Raw genomic sequence first — 24,589 nt, forward strand, 5'->3', positions numbered from 1 at the left:
TGATGATTTTTTTTATTTGAAATTATTTAGGGGCCAAAACATTGCTTACAATTTCATATCTGTTTTAAAAAGATAGCTTTTGGAACGATTTTCACAGGTGGTTACTTATTAAACCAGCCACCTTTGAAATGATTTCTACATGTAGTTGGCTTAAGAAAACTGCCACTAAAATGTTTTTTTCCATTAAAGGTTTAAAAGAAATGGTTCTTATATATTGCTATCAACAATACTCCAAAAGTATGTGGTTATGTAGTAGAATGGTAAGGAAGGCTCACATGAAGGAAGAGGATGTCGGTTTAAATTCTAAAAAATCCACACGATCCGGTTTGAATCCTAGAAAAAATACTTGCTAATATTGTCATGCAAAAATCATGTAACATAGAATTGGACCATGGAAAAAAATGACATGGTCTTTGGTTCACTCACTGATAACATTATTGTGAAGCACGGGGAGCGAGTCACGACGGCCAGTAATGTGATATCGCTGAGGAAGGAGAGGAATCAAAAGTGAATAGGGCCATATCTGATTATGGCCTGACCATAACCAAACACGAGTATGGCGACTTTCCATTTCCCTCCGTAATCAGATAATGTTACATATTCACGAATCAAACACCATCTAAATGTTTCATGCTGGACAAAAGAAATGTCCTTGGAAAGAGAAAGAACCTTAACGTCTTTGAACATAAATCATAATAAAAGAGAAAATATACTAATTTCATGAGAGAAAAGTTCCAACCTAAAATGCTTTTGTTTAAAAAATATATATCGTAACTTGAAATAAAAGAAATTCTAACTTTAGAAGAAAAAGTAGCACCTAAATTGGAAACCAAGTTCTTGCCATTTGGATGAGACATTAGAATGAGATACTTATCACATATGGTTCTTCAAACGTGGTGAAATTTAATATTCAACCGTAGCAACACATATGCATTTTCTAATAAAAATAAAAATATAAATATTTTAAAATAGATATAGTGCTTTAATATTCAACAGGAGAAACGCATATACATCCTTGTTTCTAATATAAAATCTTTGAAAATGGTAACAATTTTAAAATAGCTATAATTATAAAAGAAAATATAAATTGGGGATGTAGCTCATTTGGTAGAGCACTATGAATAGCTTCCTAGGGGGTACGGGGTTCAACTCCTCGCATCTCCACATTTTTTTATTTTTTATTTAAATATTTAACAAAAAAAAAATTCACAAATGGTGTTTCCAGTGGGCCGCTCCCGGATCACCTGCTGTACGAGTTTTGGGCTTTCGGCTGCTTGCCTGCTTCTGAAAAGACGTTTTTATTTTTCTGTCGTTGTACAGCTTCCTTTTTTTGACCCTCACTCTGCCGGTGTAATCTAAAATTGAATCGTCATAATCTTGATTTTACTTGGCTATCACATGTCTTGTGTAACTATTTGTTATTGCTCTATTGCCGCGCCCGGATGAAGGCAAGGAATGAATTATTGACGCTTGCAAGCTACTCAAATCGAGAGTCACATCGAAGGGATATGGATGGTCCTTCGTTACTGTTTCGAACTTTAGCTCTGAATCTATAATAACTTTTTTAATCTGAGTGTGTTGTTTAATAAGCTCAGACTAATGTTTCTTTTTTTTTAAACCAGAATTTTCTATTATCTAAAAAAAAACGGAATTTGTGACTCTCGCGAGTGGTCGGGGCATGCAGCAGCAAGGCGAAGTGGGCCGAGAGGCGGCACTCAGCCACAACGGCCCACCCGACACGTGCGCCTCCAGTGAGTCCACGTTGCGCACCACCCTCCCCAGGAGCATCTCCTCCTGGCCAAACAAATCTCTCGCGCCTCCCCTCCTCCCCGCCACTCGCCACCTGCAGACGGCACCACGCCAGAAATCCACCTCACGGGCGGCGAGCCCCGAGCCCGTGCGCGCGCGGCCAGCTAGCCGCTACCCGCTACCCGCCGACATGATCACGGGGGCCCTGCAGGTCGCCGGTCGCGGCCAGCCGCTGCTGCTCGCCCGGCGGGGCCAGCAGCAGCGCCGGGCGCTCCAGCCGCCCCAAGCGGTGGCGTCCGACGCCGCCGCGGCCACGGCGAGGGAGGAGGGCGGCAAGGTGGCGCTGGGCGGGTCCGGCGTCGCCGTCACCAAGCTCGGCGTCGGGGCCTGGTCCTGGGGCGACACCACCTACTGGAACGAGTTCCAGTGGGACGGTACGTTTCTCTTCTTGGTTCAGGATCTCGAAATCGATCTCACCTCGCTGCGGTTTTTTTTCCCAGCAGCAGCAGCATTGACTGATTAGTTAGTTGTTCCACTAATTTTTTCTCTGTATTCTTAGTTTATTTAGCTGCAAGGGCGCGTAATTAGCTAGTGATTACTAGGATATATACTACAAGAATTATTATAGCCTGATATTTCCACCAACTTATTATGCCATAAAAATCAGCATTGTTTCAGCACTACTAGTATAGCCTGTGAGTTTCTGAATCCTCCAGCCTTCTAGGTGAATAATGACGAATCCTAGTTGCAGGACAAAACATTTCTAAACGACCCAAGGCTGCTGCAGCTTTGAAATTCGGTTCAGATTAGTATGACATTTCAGAAACAAGTTTGTTGGTATGGGTTGGTACTACTACGCTACTCAAGTTGAAAGTTGAAACCACACAGTAAAACCGAAACCCATCCCAGGGCAAGAAAATGTGGTAAATCATCCTACACTTGTGCTCCTTATTCCTAGCACCTCGTTGGAAGAAATTTTAGTTGGCCTGAAATTCTGGTCATACTTCCCGTGCATATGGTGCGCCTGCTGCTTTGGCCAAAATCCAAATCAACCTGAAACAATTATCGAAACTGGCATTTCCTTGTTTCAAACTAGAACACTGATTTTTTTAACGTAATCCTTGTTCCAAATTAGATGCTCTTCAGCTGTAAGAGCAGTTACTTACTAGTTGCCTGCCAATTCGGTTGAATGATTACTAGTACTTTTCATTGCAAAACATGGGAATGGCTGCCTTTTGATGTTAGTGAACACTCTGAAAAAATACCAGATAGGAAACTGAAGGCGGCTAAAGGAGCATTTGACGCTAGTATCGACTGTGGAATAACCTTCTTTGATACCGCTGAAGTGTATGGAGCAGGGGTAAGAACACAGAGAAGCTTCATGCCTTATCACCGGTCATCCGCTTCATTACAAGGTGAATCTAACTCTGCTTCAAAATGTATGCCGCCGTTTAGATATCGGGAGCAATTAATTCAGAAAGTTTACTAGGAAGGTATGTCGTGAAGTGTTCTTCATGGATTATTTATACCGTGATTTAAGTCTGTGCAGTGAAGGGCGGGCCTGGTGCAAGCGGTAGAGTCTTACCGCCTGTGACCGGACGGTCCTGGGTTCGAGTCGCGGTCTCCTCGCATTGCACAGGCGAGGGTAAGGCTTGCCACTGACACCCTTCTCCAGACCCCGCACAGAGCGGGGGCTCTCTGCACTGGGTACGCCCTTTATTTAAGTCTTTGCAGTATCAGTTCTGAATTTCTGTCTTTCCATCAGATTTATCAAGGAAAGGCAACAGAAGGAACAGGTAGACGTGGCTATCGCGACAAAGTTTGCAGCTCTTCCATGGAGGTTTGGTCGTGGTAGCGTCATTTGTGCGCTGAAGGCCTCGTTGGATCGCCTTGGCGTCTCTTCAGTTGAGCTCTACCAACTTCACTGGTTGGCTCGTCAGCCTTTTTTCAACCAACTTTCTTTTACCTCTCTCTCTATGGACTCTATTGGTTAACTTAACCTCTCTTCTCATATCCTTTTCAGGCCAGGGATATGGGGCAACGAAGGTATGAAAAAAATAATTAATACATAAGTATTGATGAGCCCCTCTTTAGTTTTTAATTAGTACATCAAATTCACTGATCTTGCATGATTCAGATTACCTGGATGGTCTTGGAGACGCTGTCGAGCAGGGCCTTGTCAAGGCTGTTGGAGTCTCAAACTACAGCGGTTGCTGTCTAACTGCAACACTAATATAATATGTGATCTGATTATTATTATGCTGGTTACTTCTTTCAGTGAAACTAAGCCATACCAATTTCGTTTTTTTTTTCATAACTGGGTACCAGAAAAACGTCTCCGGGATGCCTATGAGCGCCTCAAGAAGAGGGGAATTCCACTCTCTTCGAACCAAGTGAATTACAGTCTGATATACAGGAACCCGGAGGAAAACGGGGTGAAGGCGGCTTGCGATGAGCTTGGCGTTACTCTGATCGCGTATTCCCCAATCGCTCAAGGTAGAACATGTTTCTTCTCCACACACCTTTTCTTGTTCTGCGAGTACATACATATGAACTGTGTACCTATTTTGGTTGGTAAACTCAACTAAGCTCACTAGCCTCTATCTGAGTATGAAATCATGCATGTATTGTTTTGATGTATGAATCAATTTCCTTGGTTCAGGTGCCCTGACAGGAAAATACACTCCGGAGAATCCCCCGAAAGGGCCTCGAGGACGGATATCACACCAGAGTTCCTGACAAAGGTTGCTTGCATTTGCCACAATTTTATGATTGTTTGTTTGTTCCTGCTGGATACTGTCTACTCACTGAAGGTCCCTTGGATCATGCCATGCAGCTCCAACCACTTATATCATATCAACCGGATCAAGGAGGTCGGAGGAAGCTACGGGAGGACTTCAACCCAGGTGCTCTGTCCTTCTATATTCTTATATCATATCAGACCTCAACTGTACTACAATGATTTGCCCTTGGCTCCTTGCAAAGTGTCGGCGCTATTGGCAAATAGGAGTAATTAACATTCACATGTGCAGATTCAGACACATGTCTTATCTTACAAGAAATAAACTTATTAGTGACAGAATAATGGCAACATTTCCTGCAACCAATATTGGCCATGAAATGAAACACTAGCAAGCAATCCAATTCCACGTTGCCCTGGGCCTGGGAACTATTAGGGCGTCAATTCGCAGCACAGTAGTATTACTGTACGCAGTTGTGTTTCTTCTCTTACGTACGTACATGGCTGATGACTGATGAGCAAGTGTGCCTGCTGCGTCTGTTATAAACTTGTTCATCAGGTGGTGCTGAACTGGCTGGTGTGCCAGGGCAACGTGGTGCCGATCCCTGGCGCCAAGAACGCGGAGCAGGCCCGGGAGTTGGCGGGCGCGCTGGGGTGGAGCCTGACGGCCGAGGAGGTGGAGGAGCTCCGGTCCATGGCGCGCCAGGTCAAGCCCGTCATCGGCTTCCCGGTGGAGAAGTTGTGACGGTCGGTCGGTCCGCTGATTCGCGCAGGGCATGCAGAATTTGCAACGCAATGCAGCAGCTGGGACTGGGAGTTTTGGACACCGCTGCTCAGAGAACCCCCCCATGGCGGTGACATCAGAGCAGTGCAGTGTATAGGACTATAGGTAGATGGAGACCGCAGACGATGTATGCTACTATATGTACGTAACATAACAGGCCGGGAAATTCAACAGCATATATAGTATAATAAAAAGCTTGTGGCCGTCGACCAGATCAAAGTAGTAGTTGTGCGTGTAAAGGACGTGTTTGGTAGAGAAGCAGAATCTCTCATGAACGTTTCGAATTCAGTTTTCTTCTGCTCAATCAGAATCAGTTTCTCAGATCGTTTGGCTACATGGCCAGATTCTAACTGTTGAAGGTGACGGAAATCATTGTTTTACAAGAAAAAAGAATCATTGAAGTATATAAGTTTAACAAAAAAGAAAAGGTGGTTTTCGTTTGAAGGGTGACTTGAAACATTTTCTAGATTAGATGGGAGGCAGGAAAGCAAGAACCACAATTAGGAGAAACTACTATAGAGATGATTCTGATCTCTACTCGGAAAACACTAGAAACAGTTTTTTTTTTTTTTTTTTTGCCAAACTAGAAACAGTTTTTATCTACGTAGAGACTAGAAATCAGCGTTGTCTTTGACCATTGGCAGAGTTTCTCGGTGTACGTAAGCCTGAGCTCTCTGCTGTGGCCAGGTGAACGGAGAGTACTTATTAGTATACTGTCGCGGTGGTGGTCTGGTCACTGGTGCCTGCTCGTCGACGTCGACGCTTGCCTGCCTGGCTGCATCGCATCTGATGGATGGCTGACGAGTGGCAGTGGGCAGGCAGCGAGTAGGAGCTGCTGCTGCGATGGAGCCAGTCTGCCAGATGCATGCATGCAAGGGCCTCGGCGTTCGGACCCTTTAGACGACACGGGCTTGGACCTGTTACCCTGTGGCGTTGTAGTGTGTGACTGCGACTCAGCGACTGTGCGTGCATCTCTGCTAGGAGTACCAGTACTCTGGTGCAGGCAGCAGTCTTGTTCGATCTGTCATCTGTCAAGGTCAGCGCAGCACGAGGAGGAACTCATCGTATCCAGTCCGAAAGTACCAGTGGCCACTTTACCCATGGTCCAGACGAAGCGTGTGAAACCGCTGCCTCGACCTGTCGACCGTCCGTCCCAGTACTCCGTAATCCGGGGGTCTAAAAAAACACGGAAGGCTTTGTTTAGTCGGAGGGAAAGTTGGAATTTGGCTAGTGTAGTACTTTCGTTTTTTTGATAAATAGTGTTTAATCATGTACTAATTAGGCTCAAAACGTTTGTCTCGCGATTTCTAACCAAACTGTGTAATTAGTTTTTTTTTCGTCTACATTTACTGCTCTATGCACGTATCGCAAGATTCGATGTGACGAATACTGTAGCACTTTTTTGAAAGTATTTTTGGAACTAAACACGCGCTAATTCTATGTTTTGACCCGTTTTTTCAAATGGACCCCACCCAATAAAAAACAAAAAAAAAACACCGCACGACTCATGGCATTGGATAATGTAAAATATTTCAAATTTGTGGAGAATATGAAACTCTCCATAATATAGCAGGGGAACCCGCGTAATTTTACATCTTAGCTAACCTTGCCTCGAGATTTGAGATTTTCGTTCTTTTGGGAACGGAGGCTAGGTACCGTTTGAATCGAAGGGAACCCTAGAATGCAGATTCTGGCCATAAAAATCTTGAGATGTTAGGATTTTTAGATTATTGCCAGACTATCTAGGTATTTCAAAGCCTATGAAAACACAAGAGATGACAAGGGAGGTTTGGATGCCAGCCATCGGTCGCCACATGTGCGGCAGACTGTGGCTCGCCACAGAGCGTGGGGTAGGAATTGTTAGCCGCAGAGTGTGGCGATATTAGCCTGTTCGCTTGCTCGTAAACGATCATAAATTTTCAGTCGGAAATAGTGTTTTTCTCTCACATCAAATCAGCCAGCAGTAAATAATCCACGACACGATACGGCCTCCCGAACAGGCTTACAGAGAGCAAAAGCTCCACATCACATGTGGCTGTGTAAGTTGTATCCTCAACCAAACAATGCATGTTAAAAAGATAAACAGCGCACAGAAAACTTGTGGTGCGCCGCATCCGTGTCTTGGCTGACTGAGGCGGCCAACCAAACAGCCTCGACACCCGTATGGATTAGGGGATTCCGGGAGGTAATAGCCTATAGGGTCACAGCTCTACTGCATGATGGCAGACGCAGTGGCGGATGGAAGATTGTCCTTCTCTTTTTGAGGAAGAGAATAAGGTAAGGGCATGTTTATCTTTTAACGCCTGATGAGAGGAAGGACCCTGAAGATTATTATCATCCGCTTCCATAAACTCTATCGGTGGCTATTTTATAGAAATTTTTAATATGATTTTCAAAATCTCAAGGGCATTCATATAGGCCCTAAACAGAAGATGATGTGTCATGTCTCGGTGTGACGTGGTATCCTGGGGTACAATTGTTTTTTTTTCTTTCTATTTTGGATTAAAAGTAACAATTGATTAAACTACATTATTTCGACTTGGTTGTTTGTAAGTAGGGAGTATGATATAGAGTCTATTTTCTTGCAAATTATGGCAAATTCAAGTGTGTTGTTATCCCTGCCCACTTATTTGAGTCCTGCTTTGAATAGGGAAAAGTCAAGTTGTACAAATTTGGCAAATGGATAGTCAATTTAATTAGGTGCATGTTTACCACAAAGCGCTGTACAAATATATAGGCCCCGTTTGGTTTACCTCATATCCGGTTTGCTCAGCTTCTTTTTTCAGTCGGAACAGTATTTTTCTCTCATAATATTTCAGCCGAAACATTTTTTTATAATATTTATTGTAAATTTAATAATATTTATTTAACTTAAAAAGTAATATTTTTTTAATTATTATTAATACTCTTTAGTAAATATGTAGTCTAAGGGGGTGTTTGTTACTATAGGGAAATTTTAGTCCCTATCCCATCGGATGTTTGGACACATGTATGAAGTATTAAATATAGACAAAAAAATAACTAATTGCACAGATTGTGGCTAATTTGCGAGATGAATTTTTTAAGCCTAATTAGTCCATGATTTGACAATGTGGTGCTACAGTAAATATGTGCTAATGACGGATTAATTAGGCTTAATAAATTCGTCTCGTAAATTAGTCTCCATCTATATAATTAGTTTTATAATTAACTTATATTTAGTTCTCTTAAATAGCATCCAAACGTTCGATGTGACATAGACTAAAATTTAGTCTACGGAACCAAACACCCTCTGACTTTTGCGAAGGGAGAATTCCATCCTTGGTGTGACGGATGGAGCGGCAGTAGGATACTAGAGCCGGATCGACACCACACCGGCAGGCCGCAGTCGCAGCAGCAAGCAAGGACTCGGTGATGTGATTTGACGAGAGGCAGAGGATCGGAGCAGAGCAGCTGCGATAGATAGCTGAAGCTGAGCGCGCACGTCGACGACAGGAGCAGAGGAGCTTTGAGTCTTTGGCCCTCGTCACCGAGGTGTCATACGAAGTGTTATAGGAGATCGAATATTAATAAAAAAAATAAATTATAGAATTCGTCCGGTAATCGCCGAGACGATAGGAGCAGATGAGCTAATTACTAAGGACTCATCCGCATGGTTTTGGTTCTACCACGTACTCCTTCCGTTCCAATTCATTGATAGTTTTGACATTTCTGGATATATAAATTTTATTCTGTATCTAAATATATCGTATGTCTACCTTAGTTTATTTAGGACTGACATGCTTTTATTGTTGTTATTGTATCTAGATATATCGTATATATCGAAAAGCCAAAGCAACATATAATTTGGGACAAAAGGTGTACATCATTTGTTTACTGAGCGAGCGTTTGTATTTTCCATATATACGGCTGGAAAGATTGACCGTTCTCATGTATCAGTATCAGTTAGTATCTTTTATTTCCTTTAATTATTTAAACTTTCACATTCACCTATGCCTTTTTTTTATACCGGGAGAAGTTCATTTTTAACTTTTCAACTGTTTTTCGAGTCTGACTTTTTACCATATATAGCTCTAAATTTCGAATTTCTTCTTACCACTGAACTACCAATACCAAACAAGCGGGATCATCGAGCACAAAGGTGGTTTTGTATTTTGCCAAAAAAAAAACTGATTAGTTTTCTAAAAAATCATATATAACTAATTCATTTTAAAGAAAAAATATGAAACCAGAACCAATCTTTTCTTATAATATAGTTTATTGATTGGCGCTGGATTTGGAGTTATTTGAAACCTATTTCTAGAATTGTAGTTGTGCATAGTGTTTTATTGCGCTTAGTCATGCCTATCATTCAAAATAACAATTTTTTGCTATATCCAACCTAGAGATTGACCAAGAGAATACATACTGAAATTAGAGTACAGGATATGTAAGAGTTAAATTGTCCAAATAATTTTTGGAGTGCTAATGATGCCATAGTAGCTGTAATGGTTAAATATGATTGTCGGTGTTTCGAACAAGCACCGACAAGTAAATTTGTATTTATACGCGTTAGGTCCGGATGGTGCGCTAAAGGACACAAGATTTATACCGGTTCGGGCTGAATATTCCTACGTCCAGTCTATTGTTGCTCGTGTTATTAGCACCGAAAATGATTCGTAGTAGGGGGTAAAAACGGTCGAGAGAGGGACTGGTCCCAAGTCTCTGATGGAAGGGTCGAAAGGTTGCCAAGAGCCTGGTAGCAGCTTGACTGTGTGTGATGTGTGTTGTGTTGTTAAAAGTCGGTCCCTTTGTTGGAGGAAGCACATCCCCTTTTATAGATGAAGGGGATGGCCTTACAAGTCAGAGGAAAAGGGTGCGTATGTTTCCAAGCCTTGTTGTTCACGTCTACCGAGCCTTGTTGTCTATTCCGGTGGGTACAAGATAATGGTAAGAGCCTACAATACTGTCGATGCTACTGTAGAATGTCAGAGTGGCTACAGAGTACTTCTCTGCACAGGGTATGGACTCTGGTATAGTGGTTTTGACTTATGAGCCTTGCCCAGCCTTGCTCCGCACGCCTTCTGATTCCAAGGAGTCCCCGTCGGAGGGACGCGGGGTCGGGGTCTGAAGTAGCGCTATGGGCAAGGCCTTCCGATCAGAGAGGACGTCCGGAGGCCGAAGCGAGTGCTCCAATCTGGTGGGCCCGAGGGATCCTAGAGCGGGCGCCGCTCCCTTGAGACCACAGCGCGGCGACAACATATCCGTCATTGTGGAGGGCGTGAGCCCTTTTCTGGACCGTAGTGGTTGTCGTATGTCCACGTTGGGTTCCGTGTCGAAGGGCTGAAGGCGGCGCCTACAACTCTGTAGGGCGAAGAGCACGCGCCCGCAACACTATTTAGGCTCTGCCACGCCTGGAAGGGTCTAAAGCACCCATCCCGTCGTTCCCTGGCAGTACTGCCGGGGTGCAGGGTATGGTCCTCGAAGCCGTGGTTGACCCGAACATCTTGTCCTACCCTGTACCTATCATCATGGGGAAGCGGAGAGAGGTTGTCAAGCGAGACGAAACTAGCCTTCAGACATCGAGCGAGGCGAGGTCTATCCTCGGACGTCGGGCGAGGTGGAGCCTAGCTTTTATCCGTCGGGCGAGACCGAGCCTAGCCCTCAGGGGTCGGGCGAGGCGGAGTCGAGCCTAGCCCTCGGGCGAGGCGAAGCTGACCCAAAGGCATTGAGCGAGGTGGAGTCTGGCCCTTAGCCCTCAGGCGAGGCGGAGCTGGCCCAAGGGCGTCGGGCGAGGCGGAACCAAACTCCCATCATTCGGGCAAGAAACACAGCGGCGCTCTTGTCCGTCCAGGAGTTTTTAACGTTCGATAGTTATTGGTTCCACCTTTTAGGGTACCCTAGTATTAGGTCCCCGACAGTAGCCCCTGAGCCCCCGGGTGATTCGGACAGAATCGCCCGGTGGGTGTTTTCGATTTCGTCGGAGTTAATTTGCCAGAGGGTGCGCGCGAGCCCACCCGATGGGTGTAGCTCCCGAGCCCTCAGGTGATTCGAGTAGAGTCGTTCGAGGGGTAGTGTCGGACCCTTCGCAGGTAAGGCTGAAAGACTTGGCTTTTCGTCAAGTGGATATTTTTAAGGGAATCGTGGTATTCCGTTCGTGGGAATTTTACTCAGTGCCGGCCTGGCTGGGTCCTGACTGCAGATCGAGGCCCTGGTGATGCTTGTGTCCTTGAGTCCCGATAGTTTATGGGCCTATCCCTCGTTGGGACGACCCTTTGGCTCCAGGACCCTAGGTGGGCCAGAGGAAAAAGCTCTGTGACCTGCGTCCCCTCTATGGAGAGAGAGTCCTGGTCCGTCTGGGGAAGGCGAACCGTCCGGCGCAATTTTTCGGGAAGGGATAGGGATCGTGTGCGCATATCCCGCGAGGTGACGCGGCGGTGTGCGTGGCAGGCTCAGAGATCGAGGCAGACGGTTGCCCTTCTCGCATCCATCGCCCCTATAAAACCATAGGGTTCTCCCCCAGGGTTCCACGTTTTGCCTCCTCGCCTTCGCGTCCTTAGCCTCCGCCGCCAATCGCCTACGCCTCTTGCACCTGTACTGCCTCTGCCGTCAAACTCGCTGCTGCCTTCTTCCCCATGCTGCTCCTGCCATCGCAATGGACCCAGGGTACAAATCCAACATCTCTCTTCAGCGCTTAGAGGGCCTCGTCCACCAAGGCCTCCTTCGCCCATTGATTGCCGCCAAGGAGTGGCGGCTGTCTGGTGAAGAGGGGGAACTAGAGCCACCCAAAGGGTACGTCATTTCTTTCGCCCACTTCCACGAGCGAGGATTCACCACGCCCGCCCATCAGTTCCTTTGAGGACTGATGGACTACTATCAGGTGGAGCTTCAACATCTTACCCCCAACGGGATCCAGCACATTGCGGCATTTGTCGCCCTATGCGAGGGGTTCTTGGGGATCAATCCCCACTTTGACCTGTGGCGGTATCTCTTTGCCATCAATCTCATGAAGAGGCGGGTTGGGAAGCAAGATCTGCATGCGCCGATGGGGTGTGCTAGTATCCACCTCCGCAACACCTAGGCGGGGGCATATCCGCTAATGTGTCTGACCACCTCTAATAAGGGGTGGCATTCACAATGGTTCTATGTCTAGAACGACGCCACCGCTCCCTTGTTGGCCTTCACTGGGCGCTACATCTTGTAGGCCCTAGAATCGTGGGGGTGGGGCATTCAGGCCAAGGACAAGAAGCATCTCAACGGCCTTCTTGCTGCCCTCCGAACTCTGAAGGAGAGGGGCATGAAGGGATCGGGGATTATTGGTGCCTACCACATGAGGAGGGTTGCGCCGCTGATGGCGTGCGCGCTTCCCCTGTATCAGATGGTGCCTAAAGCATCGTTCGAAGGGATGATGCTCGCCGACGAAGCGCTCCCTCCTTCCTAGGTGGCGCAGCGCATTAAGGAGGCGATGGAGCCCATAAAGGACTCCATTGGCGCTATCCTCGACTTTGTGTATCCGGTGCCGGGGCATCCCCTAATGCGGCCAGAGCTAGGGTTTATTGACTTTGTAAGTTTTCTCTTCCCTTGCTCCTCTTTTTGCTTGAAATTTCCAATCCCCTGATGCTAACCGTGAGATAGCAGGATCAGCTGGGAGGACTATTCTTCAAGGATAGCCCGGCTCCGCTACCGAAGGACCTAGCCTAGGCAGCAGCAAACCGTGCCCTGGCCGGTTGGGACAAGAAGATGAGGGAGCTCGTGAAGAAGAAGGCGATGCGGAAGCAGCAAGCTCGCGATCGAGGAGAGGAGACTAGCAGTGAAGATGATGATGACAATGATGAGTCTGACAAAGAGGGAGGCAGTATGGAAGTAGGCGGTGTGAATTGGGGTGACCTGGTGGATGAGGACTCGTTGCCCACACAGGGACCCTTCCCGTTCCACGTGGAGGGAAGCGAGCCTGTGGGAATGGTGGAGCCGGGCCTGCCTCTGGGTTCGATAGGAGCCGGAGGATTTGTCGTCACCCTCGGGGTGTTGGCGGAGGATCAGTGGCTAGGAGGGGATGGATCCAAGGCTGTCCCCAAAGTACTGGTGGAGGGGGGAGGCTTCGATGCTGCGCCCCATGAGCTAATGGAAGGGAGCGACTTTGGCGCCGCGCCCCATGAGTCGATGGAGGGGAGTGGCTCTGGTGCCGTGCCCCCAGAGTCAAGGGAGATGAGCCCCTCTACCTCGGAGCAGGGGGCAGGCTCGAAACGGTCCTGCCCACATGAGTTCGAGCAGCGGTCCGGGGGTTCGTCCCCGAAACGTACCCACCGCCCAAAAGCATCAGAGTATGTCACTACTTTCCCTCATTTTTTTTATTTTTCTATTCCAACCTTATGCCCCTTTTTCCCTTCGTGTAGATTCTTGCGGACGGGCCACTCTCTGGGGCTGGTGACTAGGAAGAGCCTCGCTCTCCAGGCAGGGTGGATCACGCTGCCCGGCATCACCCCTATTTTGGGCAGGAGTGATGCTGCCGCTGCGACCTCATTGGCTGGTCCGGTGGTGCCCGTGGTGGCGCATGTGCCCTTGGTGGTTGTCGAGCAGGTGGCCGCGACCGCGACAAGCCAGGAGCGGCCTAATGCGGCCACGGTGGCATTCGAGGGGGTGGCACATTCCGTGTCCCAGCGGCCCAAGTGACAGCGCCTGACGTGGGCCAGGTGGAGTTGGATGCCGCCATGGTGGCGTCTATCAGAGCAGCGTAGTTTGCATCGCCGGAGGCCTAGACGGAGGTGGCTATGACTGTGACAAGCCTAGTGGGGTCGAATACTACCATGGTGGCATCCGAGGGGGTGGCGCAATCCGCGCCACCGGCAGTCCAGGCCATGGCGCCCGGGGCAGGCCGGATGGAGGAGGACATGGCCAGAGGGTCTTTGGGCATCATGACGGTGGTGGGCAGGACCCGAAGGGAGCCGCCTTTGGCCCTGTTGTCAGGAGGCAGTCGCTCGACGATGCTGCTGAGAGCCTAGAGCGGGAGAATCTAGACATCGGGTTATCGGCTGTGTTGAATGCCTTGAATGAGGCTAGTGGTGCCTTGCATGAAATCCTTGCTCCTTCTAGCCAGGTATCCGCTTAATCTTCTTGCTTGCTCTCTTCTTTCTTTACACATTTCTGTGTTTTCGTGTCTTCTGATTCTGGTCCTCTTTTCAGAATATTATTGCTCATAGCCGGGACAAGTCCCGGTTCCTTCGTGAGCAAAAGGCGGAATGGGACCACCTTACCGAGGAGGCCATGCTGCGAGGAGATGTGGGCGCGCAACTTGCTACCGCCCAGCAGCGGAAGGCTGAGGCGCGTCGAGACACGAAGGAGGCTCATGGAATGTTTGAGGACCTGACGGTGAGGGTGAAGCTAGATGAGGAGGATGCCGCCAGGCTTTGAAAGGAGCGGGACGAGCTGCTATAGAAGGATGCCATGGCCAGTGAGTAGGCCGGCGAGCTCCTGGTAGAGCTGGAGATGAAGCGAGACCTCAAGCTAAAGGCTGAGGAGAGGTCCACGGCGTTGCAGCAGAGGGCGGACCGGGACGTCAAGACGATCACCCGGTTGTGCGAGTAGTGGGACGAGCTATGCCAAACTGAGGAAAGACTTCGCTCAGAGCATAGTGCAGCCTGTGAGGATCGCGACCAAGCCATCTAGGAGCGCCACGAGGCACGCGGGGTGGCCAACTCCCTCCGAGTGGATCTTGGAGACGCGGTGAACCAAAGGTTGGATGTTGAGGATGTTGTTGCCAGGCTGGAGAAGGAGCTTACCAAAGTGCGAGGGATCCTCCGGGTCAAGAGCGACGAGCATGACCTTCTACAAGCCGCTGTCGGAGTGGTCACTGATGCCCTGAGGGTGGTGTAGCTAGAAGGATCTAGCTCACTTGCAGCTCGTGCCGCGGGAATCACGGCGTGGGTAGGCCAACTTGAGGAGGACGCCTTTCATGCCGGGATCACCTAAGCCTTTGCTATCGCCCATTCCCATTACGATCAAGAGATCAACCTAGAGGTAATGAGCCATGGCTTCACGCCTATCTATGATGATGATGAGCTGGATGAGATGGAAAAGGTAGTGGCTCCCCTTGCGCGGAACCTGGCGGACAAGCTGAAACAAGAGGTTGTCCCTTCACAAAAGTAGTTAGCTTGATAAACACTTATTTGTAATATATGTACAAGTGTCAGTACTTTTGTGTCCTGGAAACAGTTTCGTCATTTTCATTTTGTTTGTTTGATTTTACCTTCTTCTCTCTGTAATGTTTTTTTTGAAAAAAGAAAGGAGGTACCCATACCTTTATCAGCCCCCGAGTGAGATCCGACCCCTTGCGGTCAGTGGGGTCAGATGTTACTAGAGATCGGAATGAGGGAGGTGAACTTACGTCTATATTTACTCGTACCCCTTACCTAGGACTTTGATGATCGCTGCGTGATCGTGCGTTATGAGCTCGCTAACGGAGATGTTTGGACAGAAACCGATCCTGTTTGCTTCGCGGCAGGGTCAGAGAAGCCCTCGGGTGGCGTTCCGTTACTCCTTTGCCCGCCTTCCAACAGATTCCCCCTCAATGGGGTTTCTACGGGCTCAGCTAGAGGCTAGATTGAACAAGAAGATTGAGATGACCCTGCTCGCATTAATGTGGGTTGGGCTAAGGCCGTTGAGGCTCATCTGTATTTTCTCCCCTAGCTCTTGTTTGACGCGAGGTGGCCCTAGACCCTACGCTGGTCAGCCTTCGAACCTCGGTCTCTCGATCTTGGATCGAGCGGCTTGAGCCCCCGAGCCCTTTAGGGTCTGTTAGGGGTCGGCCGTGTTTTCGCGCGCTACCCCGTCCTTGGTTTCTGTGACCTGAGGGGCTAAGTTGACGACACTTGCCTTGATGGCTCGAGTGTTGCGCTCAATGAGCTTGCTAACGGGTATGTTCGTGTGGAATCCGGATCCATCGTTTGCTGACGGGGTCAGTAGGGCCCTCATGTGGCATTCCACTACTTCTTAACCCACCTCCCGGCAGATGCCCGAGCCATTCGCTGGGCTCAGGTGGCCCGTTGGCCTCTCCTCGATGGAGATTCTATGGGTCTGGCTCAAGGTTAGAATCGAACGAGAAAGGTCGAAATGTCCCTGTCCGTTTCTGAATGGGGTCAGGCGAGGCCGCTGGGGCTCATTTCAGTTTTCCTCCCCTGGCTCTATTTGACACGAGGCGGCCTCGAGCCCTTCATGGGCCGGCCTTCGAACCCCGGTCAGGCGTCGCTCATATTGAATGAGGCGGCAACCGCTTCGTGATGCGACACGAAGTGTTGGGATGCAAGAATTTACATATGCAACATTTGGATGTATGGATTTAGCATATAGTTTAATCAAAACGAAAGTAGGGGTTGGTAATGTTACCTTGGTGGTATGAGCTGTGGGAAGGTCCTACCAGACATGTCCATGCCACGTTCGGGTCCGACGTTTTCGACGAGGCCGGCGTAACCTGCATAAGTATCGCTACTTTTGTTTTTGTCTCTTGGTGGCGATTCGAGCAGCTCGATTGATTTTTAAGCGATCTGTCAGCTTCTCCCGTGAAGGGGGGCTTTGCAGGTGGACCCCTCCAAACTCCTTGTGGGAAGGCGGGAGCTAAGGCTAGTAATGTGAGGAACTGTGAATGTGATTATGCTGGTGAACAAAAAACACCGTAGCCATTAGGGCGTAGGGTCTGTTGGTTCGTCCAGTTGTATTCATCGTTTTATTCCCACACGCCATGCTTCCGGTTTTTTAAATGTAAGGAGGGGTCGGGCTAAGAGGGTGTTTAAACAAACAGGCGGCCTCAGCAGCCCCCGAGCGATGTCTGTGCCCCTGCCGTTGCTGGGGTTGGAGGCTCGGTAAAGAATTCAACACTCAAAGTAAGTAAACAAGGGTGCTTATCTTTCAATTGGTCGTTCGTTTGTTGTTTTGCCTAGGCCACCCGATCGACCTAGGAGGCCCGCTGGGCTCCCCCTGGAGGGAGGTTCTATCATTGGGTCGTTCCATGGTCCTGCCTGGGGAAGCAGAGAGTCGCCTATAGGTGAGCGTGCCCTGGTTCTCACGTCCGGGGCGCATTAGTGGTGGGCCATGCCCAGGTGACGTTCTGGCTTACTAGGCAGCGTCCCGTCGACTAGAGTGCGTCCTGCCATTTCCAGCATGTCCCCTCGGATTTCTGTCAGCATTGATTTTGCATTTGTATTGAATAGGAGAAGGCAGAGAGTTTTTTTGTCTAAACCTTTCGCCTTTCCTTAGCTGCTAAGCCCTCTCTTTAAATAGGGGGGGAAGAGTTCTCGCCCCACCTCCCCTCCAGCCTCTGAGTCGCCACCTCTTCTCCTTTCTTTTCACCGAATGCATCGGCCCCTAAGTAAGAGAGGGTAATGCCAGGGAGAGAAGAACTCACAGATCCGCTTGTGAATCTGGGGCGCGATGTCGAGTTGGAGGTCATCCAATGTAGATGATATGGTGCGGTTCACCTGTGCTGAGGAGGGGTTGCCGCTGCCGAAGGAGGAAAAGCGCCGGAGGGTGCTGAGCGTTGTCAATTTTGTCGTCGTTGGTTGTGGCCTTCCTTCAGCGGGAGGCGCTTCCTGCCCCGACGCCATTGTCAGGGTTGTGGCCGATGATGATGGCGTAGTCCTTGAGCGTCCCGGTGGAGGCGCCGTTGTCAGGGTTGTGGCTAGTGATGATGGCGTAGTCCCTGGGCACCCTGGCGGAGGGACACCGCAGTCGCCGGCGTGGCGCTCGTCGTTGCAGATGACGGTGCCTTCGAGGATCCCGCAAAGCGATAGGACGTCACCTATGGGGAGCAGTACGTGGCGGCCGTAGTAGATGAACTAGGCCGTGTACGTGCCCGAGCGTTGTCGATGGAGAGCTTGGCGCGGTGGCTGCAGTAGTACTTGTAGTAAAGCTAAGCAGAGACTGTAATCGAATAAGTTTGGGGAGCCCCTGAGTGAACAGTCCTTTGAATTTTAGGAGTACATTAGTCCTTTGCGTGATAAAATCACTTTGTAAGTGGTGAATTTGTGCAAAAATGAACAAATTTTCCATCTTTTGTTACGGCAAACAGTTTTTCTGTTTCCTCTTATTGTGAAGAGGTTTCGATGCCTTCCCATGGCCCAAGTTACAAAAAACTAGGAATGCGGGTGAATTAGTTCTGATTATGTTAGTGAGCAAAGAGGTTATAGCCGCTGGGCATGGGTCTCTCGCAGTCCTACCAGTTGTACTCAGAATTTGTTCCCAAAATCTTAGTTTTCAGGACTTGTTATGAGGAGAACCGAAAAACTTAGATAAAGTTTGCTGAGATAATCACAGGAAGTGTTTGCAAAATGTACTTGTATTATTTGTATCAGCCCTCGAGTGAGGTCCGGCCCCTCACGATTTGTAGGGGTCAGATGTCACTAAAGATCGAGGATTTGTAAAGACAAAAACTGATAAGAAAAAACATGCGTTTATTTAAGGGTAAAAATGACGTAGTTGCTCAATGTTCCAGGCGTTGGTGAAGACCTCGCCGTTGATGGTTTTCAACTTGTAGGTGACTAGGCGAAGTACTTCCGCGATGACGTATGGCCCCTCCTAGGGCAGGGAGAGCTTGTGGCGGTCTTTGTTGCTCTGCACGAGGCGGAGGACAAGGTCCCCAACGGTGAATGCTTGGTCCCGCACCCATCGGCTATGGTACCGCTGCAACGCCTGCTGGTACTTGGCCGAATGGAGGAGGGCGATGTCGCGGGCTTCGTCTAGCTGGTCCATGGCGTCTTGGTGGGATGCCTCGGCCCCCTGTTCTTTGTATGCTCTGATTCTTGGTGCCCCATAGTCAAGGTCTATTGGGAGAATGGCGTCGAAACCGTAGACCATGAAGAAAGGTGTGTAGCCGATGGCCCGGCTGGGAGTTGTCCTTAGGCTCTAGAGCACTGTCGGGAGCTCGGTGAGCCAGCGCACGCTGAACTTGTTCAACCGGTTGAAGATCCTAGGCTTAAGGCCTTGTAGAAGCATGCTATTTGCATGCTCGACCTACCTGTCCGTCTGAAGGTGCGCGACGGCTGCCCAATCGATCTGGATGTGTTGTTCATCGCAGAATCGAATAAATTTCCTACCGGTGAACTGCGTGCCGTTGTCTGTGATGATGGAGTTCAGTACTCCAAAGCGATGGATGATGTTGAGGAAGAACATCACAACTTGCTCGGATTTGATCGTGGAGATCGTCGAGCTTCGATCCATTTTGTAAACTTGTCTATGGTGACAAGTAGGTGGGTGAAGCCCTCGGGCGCCTTTTTGAGTGGCCCAACCAGGTCGAGCCCCTAGACCATGAAGGGCCACATGATGGGGATCATCTGGAGCGCCTAGGCTAGGAGGTGAATCTGCCGAGCGTAGTACTGACACCTTCGTAGGTGTGTACAATTTGCTCGGCGTCGACTACTACGGTGGGCCAGTAGAAGCCCTGTTGGAATGCGTTTCCAACCAAGGTCCTCGGCGCGGCATGGTGACCGCAGACCCCACCATGGATGTCGCTCAGCAGAAGTCTTCCCTGTTCGCTGGGGATGCAGAGCTGTAGGATCCCGATGTGGCTCCATTTGTAGAGTTCGCCCTCTACAAGAACGAAGGACTTGGCGTGGCGTGCGAGTCGTCGGGCTTCTGTCTTGTCTGCCGGTAGTGCATCGTGGAGGAGGTAGTCGAGGTATAGTGTTCTCCAGTTGTTGAGGGGTCAGGCTCTGCTGCTAGATCCTCTTCAAGCTCCATGACCTCGGGGTCGAGCGGAGTAGTCGGTGGGTCAGCCCTCGGGGTCAGATCAGATGGGCCATTGTTGGCCCATTCCGACCCCTCGTAGCGCATCGAGGGCTTGTGTTTATTGCTAGCAAAGACACCCGCCAGTACTGGCTCTCTACCAGATGCTGCTTTCATGAGCACGTCGGCTGCTTCGTTGAGGCGCCTTGGGATGTGATTGAGCTCGAGGCCATCGAATCTGTCCTCCAGTCATCGGACTTCTTGGCAATATGCCCGCCATCTTGGTGTCGTGGTAGCTTGACTCCTTCATGACCTGGTCAATGACCAGCTGGGAGTCACCCCTGACATTAAGGCATCGGATGCCTAGCTCGATGGCGATTCGTATTCCGTTGATGAGCGCTTCATATTCAGCGATGTTGTTTGATGAGGGGAAATGGAGCCGAACCATATACCTCATGTGGACCCCGAGGGGTGATACGAAGACTAGTCCCGCGCCGGCGCCCTTTTTCATCAGCGATCCATTGAAGTATATTGTCCAGTACTCTTGATCGACGATAGCTGGTGGCATCTGGACCTCGGTACAATCCACGATGAAGTCAGCCAGCACCTAGGATTTGATCGCCGTTTGGGGTGCGTAAGTAATGCCTTGATCCATCAGCTCGAGTGCCCACTTTGTGGTTCTTCCTATAGTGTCCTAGCTTCGGACGACCTCGCCGAGGGGGAACAACATCACGATTATCATAGGGTGTGACTCGAAGTAGTGGCATAGCTTCCTCTTAGTGATGAGGACGGTGTAGAGGAGTTTCTGGATTTGGGAGTAGCGAGTTTTGGAGTCGGACAGTACCTCGCTGATGAAATATACAGGGCGCTACACCTTGAAGGCATGCCCCTCTTCTTCCCATTCTACTATTAAGGCGGCGCTAACCACTTGCGTGGTGGCCGCTATGTACAGCAGAGAGTTCGGAGCTAAGAGTTATAGCCGTTTTAGCGCTGAAAGGTCTGTGACCGGAGGTTGGCGCGAAAAATGACCGGACGCTGGGTTCCAGCGTCCGGTCAGCACCTACGCATCCAGTCCCAGCATTCGGTTAGTGTTTTTAGCATGTCCAGAAGTGACCGAACACTGGGAGAGTCCGGTCAGTGATGACCGGACGCGTTCGATCGCTGAAAAACATCACTGGAACCTCTCTGTAAGTGACCGGACGTTGGGTTTCAGCGTTCGGTCGTTATGACCTACGCGTCCGGTCAGTACACGCTTTGCCCAGTGAAGGGGTAGCGGCTAGTTTAGCTCTTGGGGCTATAAAAGGAGTGTGTGGCCGGCCTTGGGCTGGTCGCTTAGCACCCTCACGCCTATGTGGCTTGTGTAGGAGTGCTTGGATGCCCTCTAACTCACTTGTGCTTGCAAAAGTGCGAATCAATTGCGAGTGAGTGTGATTCTAGTGCGTTGCATTATGAGATTGAGATGCTTAGTTGAAGAAATCAAAAGGATTGATCCGAGGGACATTTGAGATGCTTAGTTGAAGCAATCAAAAGGATTGATCAAGAAAAGCAAGCAACACCTAAAAGAGAGCTAGTCATGATATTTCAAGTGGTATTCTCAAATTGATGCTCTCATGCAAGCAAAGATCAAAAGATAAAGCAAGCCAACCACAACAAGAAAGTGCACTTGATCATAAGTGGTAATCATTTCATATGGGTGAAGAATGAAATTCAAAACGGTATCTATTGGTCTTCACCAAGCTTATAATTGGACTTCACATTGCTATTGGAGTAATGAATTGGAATCTATGTGACTATCCTCTACTCCAACATAGCAAAGGTATCATTGTAATGTGTATGATCATTTCATCCCTTACTAGTATGCGATTAGTGCATATAGTATATACTTCATAGGATCATGCATAACAAATGAAATGTTTAAATTCATAGCCTACCACTATTGTTTGAATGATTACTTGATCTAGTGGTTAGTATATGAATTTGTTCATGAGCTAGTGATCCCAAGTACTTGATCTAATTTGGATTGCTAACAAGTGACAAGTACAACATTGGCAAGATAACCCTTGCAAGAGGTGTGAAGAAACTTGTCATTGGTTCAAACCGGACTTGAAAGCTTAGGCAAATCAATTTAGTTCAAGTCAACCATAGAAGCTCATGATAGTGATAAGAGTACAAGCATAAGAGAACAATGCAAATGGATATCTAGTTTGTTTCTTTCAAGTGGTATCTAGACTCAAGTATTTCATCAAGAATCTACAAATGATGACTAGATCAACTCACAAGTGATATCCTATAAGTGGTACTCATGAAGATAGAAAATGTTCAAGAAATGGTTCTTATTGATAAATCCAACAAGTGGTTCCATACTAGAAGATTCTTTCAAGTGATATCTTATCTACACATGATATCAATCATGCAAGATGATGGTTCCACAAGTGATCCTCAACTTTAAGTGATCATCAAATGAAGAATGCATCCCTCACCTACAAGAGCTCAAGTGTATGAAATGAATGACCCATGCTATCACATAGAGGGAGGTGTCCTATAAATTGATCACAAGATCAAAAATCTTATGTGTGGTATCTCAAGAAGCCCTACACAAGATACAAGTGGTACAAGCTACAAGTGGTATTTACAAATGGTGTCATTCCAATAATCAAGTGATGTCCATAAAAAATGCAAGATTCAAGCCTCAACCATCTACCCCAAACATATACCTTTGCATCAATGAGAAGCTCATCTTTTATGGAAATTGATGACAAAGGGGGAGAGATTGTACAAAGATATGAAAGCTTTGAGATTAAGATTGTACAAGGGGGAGAGATAAGATATAAAAGCTCAAAGAAGTAGAGGTTGGACATGGACATGGACAAAGAGGGAGTAACATTGAAGAAAAGAGATGGATCAAAATTCTTGGACAAGAGAAGCACACAAGTAAGGGGAGCAAGCTCATGAACTTGGATTGATTGCATTTGAAATGTGCATATTCATGTGCTTGCTTGCATTGCATAAACTTTCAAATTCAATATGCATGCTTGTGTGGTATATGCTAGTTGTAGAACTTGAATGATGATTTGATAACTAGCATGCATAGGATGATAGCTAAACACTTGGTATGCTTTTCAAGTAATGCTAGTACCTTGCTTTTAATGATGATCTCACAAGGTATCTAGTTTTTTTATTTCCAAGTGACATCTAGCTAACCATGGTGCTAAGGATGAACTTAAAGGTGCAACTCCGATTTGTATCACACTTCAAAGGTTTACTCTATACACCTTAGCATCATTCGGTAGTAATTACTCTCCCACAATTCTAATCTATGCATATGTGCGAGCTTCAAATCAAACACTCTAGCACATATGTAGGGGGAGCTAATACTACCATTTTGGGTTTGTGGTACTTGTCCAAAATCATTTTTCACATGGTAAAATTGCTTGGGCAAGCAACATGAATCCAAAAGAGCTTAATTTCTATATCTTTGTAGAGTTGTCATCAATTACTAAAAAGGGGGAGATTGAAAGGTCCTTGTATGGTTTTGGTAATTGAGTGACAACCCTAGGTGGACTAATTGTGTTTATGTGAGATACACAGGTGATTAGTCCACAAGTACATGTGTGTGAGCAACATATGCCGTGAAGGTGAAAATGGTTTGGAGATGATGCAAAGCTCACACATGTGATGATGAAGGAGCTTATTGCACATGAGACATGACATTGAGTCATGTGATCAATGTGGAGAAGATCAAGACAAGACTTGGCTTGATGGACCGGTTGCAAGCGTGAAGGGCAAGTCGGAGGCTTTGGAGCGATGGACCGCATGGCGGTGAAGCTTGAGTAAGACTTGGCGCCGATGGACGAAGGCAATGATGAAAAGCAAGTGAAGTCAAGATCGATGAACCAATATGATCACATGATGATATGAAGTGGATCATATCATTGTTGATCATATTGGTGCATGTGTTGCATCGACATTGGAGGAGATGGAATGGAATGCGCAAGGCAAAGGTATAACCTAGGGCATTTCATTTCACCGGTCATAGGTGTGTAGAGAAGTTGATGACTGGGTTTAGGATAGATGGTCGTACTATCAAGAGGGGCAAACTTGTTTGTATATCGGTCATCTAGTGCCACTCGAGTGATCAAACTTTGCATCGTCGCTAGGATTGAGTGGCGTGGCAAGTTGAGTGGCTAATTCTTTGGAAAATGATTGTGAAAATGCTAGCACACATACACATGGTGGTGCACACTTGGTGGTGTTGGCACATTTGCAAAGGAGAAGAAGTTAGAGTTGTTGTAAATCAACTTAGAGAAGAGAAAAAGGTTTTTTGGTGTACTCTTAACTATAGGATGGTTCTTGGATTGGAATACTACTTTGATCCATTGTGATTTGGATCAAGTATTCATGTGGGATGTGTAGCCCTCTGAGTAAGCTTTCCAAAATGTCCAAGATCATTGAAATCGGAGTTCGGAGCTAAGAGTTATAGCCGTTTTAGCGCTGAAAGGTCTGTGACCGGACACTGGCGCGAAAAACGACCAGATGCTGGGTTCCAACGTCCGGTCAGCACCTGCGCGTCCAATCCCAGCGTCCGGTCAGTGTTTTTAGGGTGTCCAGAAGCGACCAGACGCTGGGAGAGTCCGGTCAGTGATGACCGG

General features: G+C 47.9%; 1 pseudogene; it reads left to right on the plus strand.

Annotated features, from left to right (window-relative positions):
• Positions 1 to 1,786: 1,786 nt before the first annotated feature.
• LOC136549366 (uncharacterized oxidoreductase At1g06690, chloroplastic-like) lies at positions 1,787 to 5,583 on the plus strand (annotated as a pseudogene).
• Positions 5,584 to 24,589: the final 19,006 nt, after the last annotated feature.

This window comes from Miscanthus floridulus, chromosome 4 (genome assembly GCF_019320115.1).
Source record: "Miscanthus floridulus cultivar M001 chromosome 4, ASM1932011v1, whole genome shotgun sequence".
Classification (NCBI taxonomy): Eukaryota; Viridiplantae; Streptophyta; class Magnoliopsida; order Poales; family Poaceae; genus Miscanthus; species Miscanthus floridulus.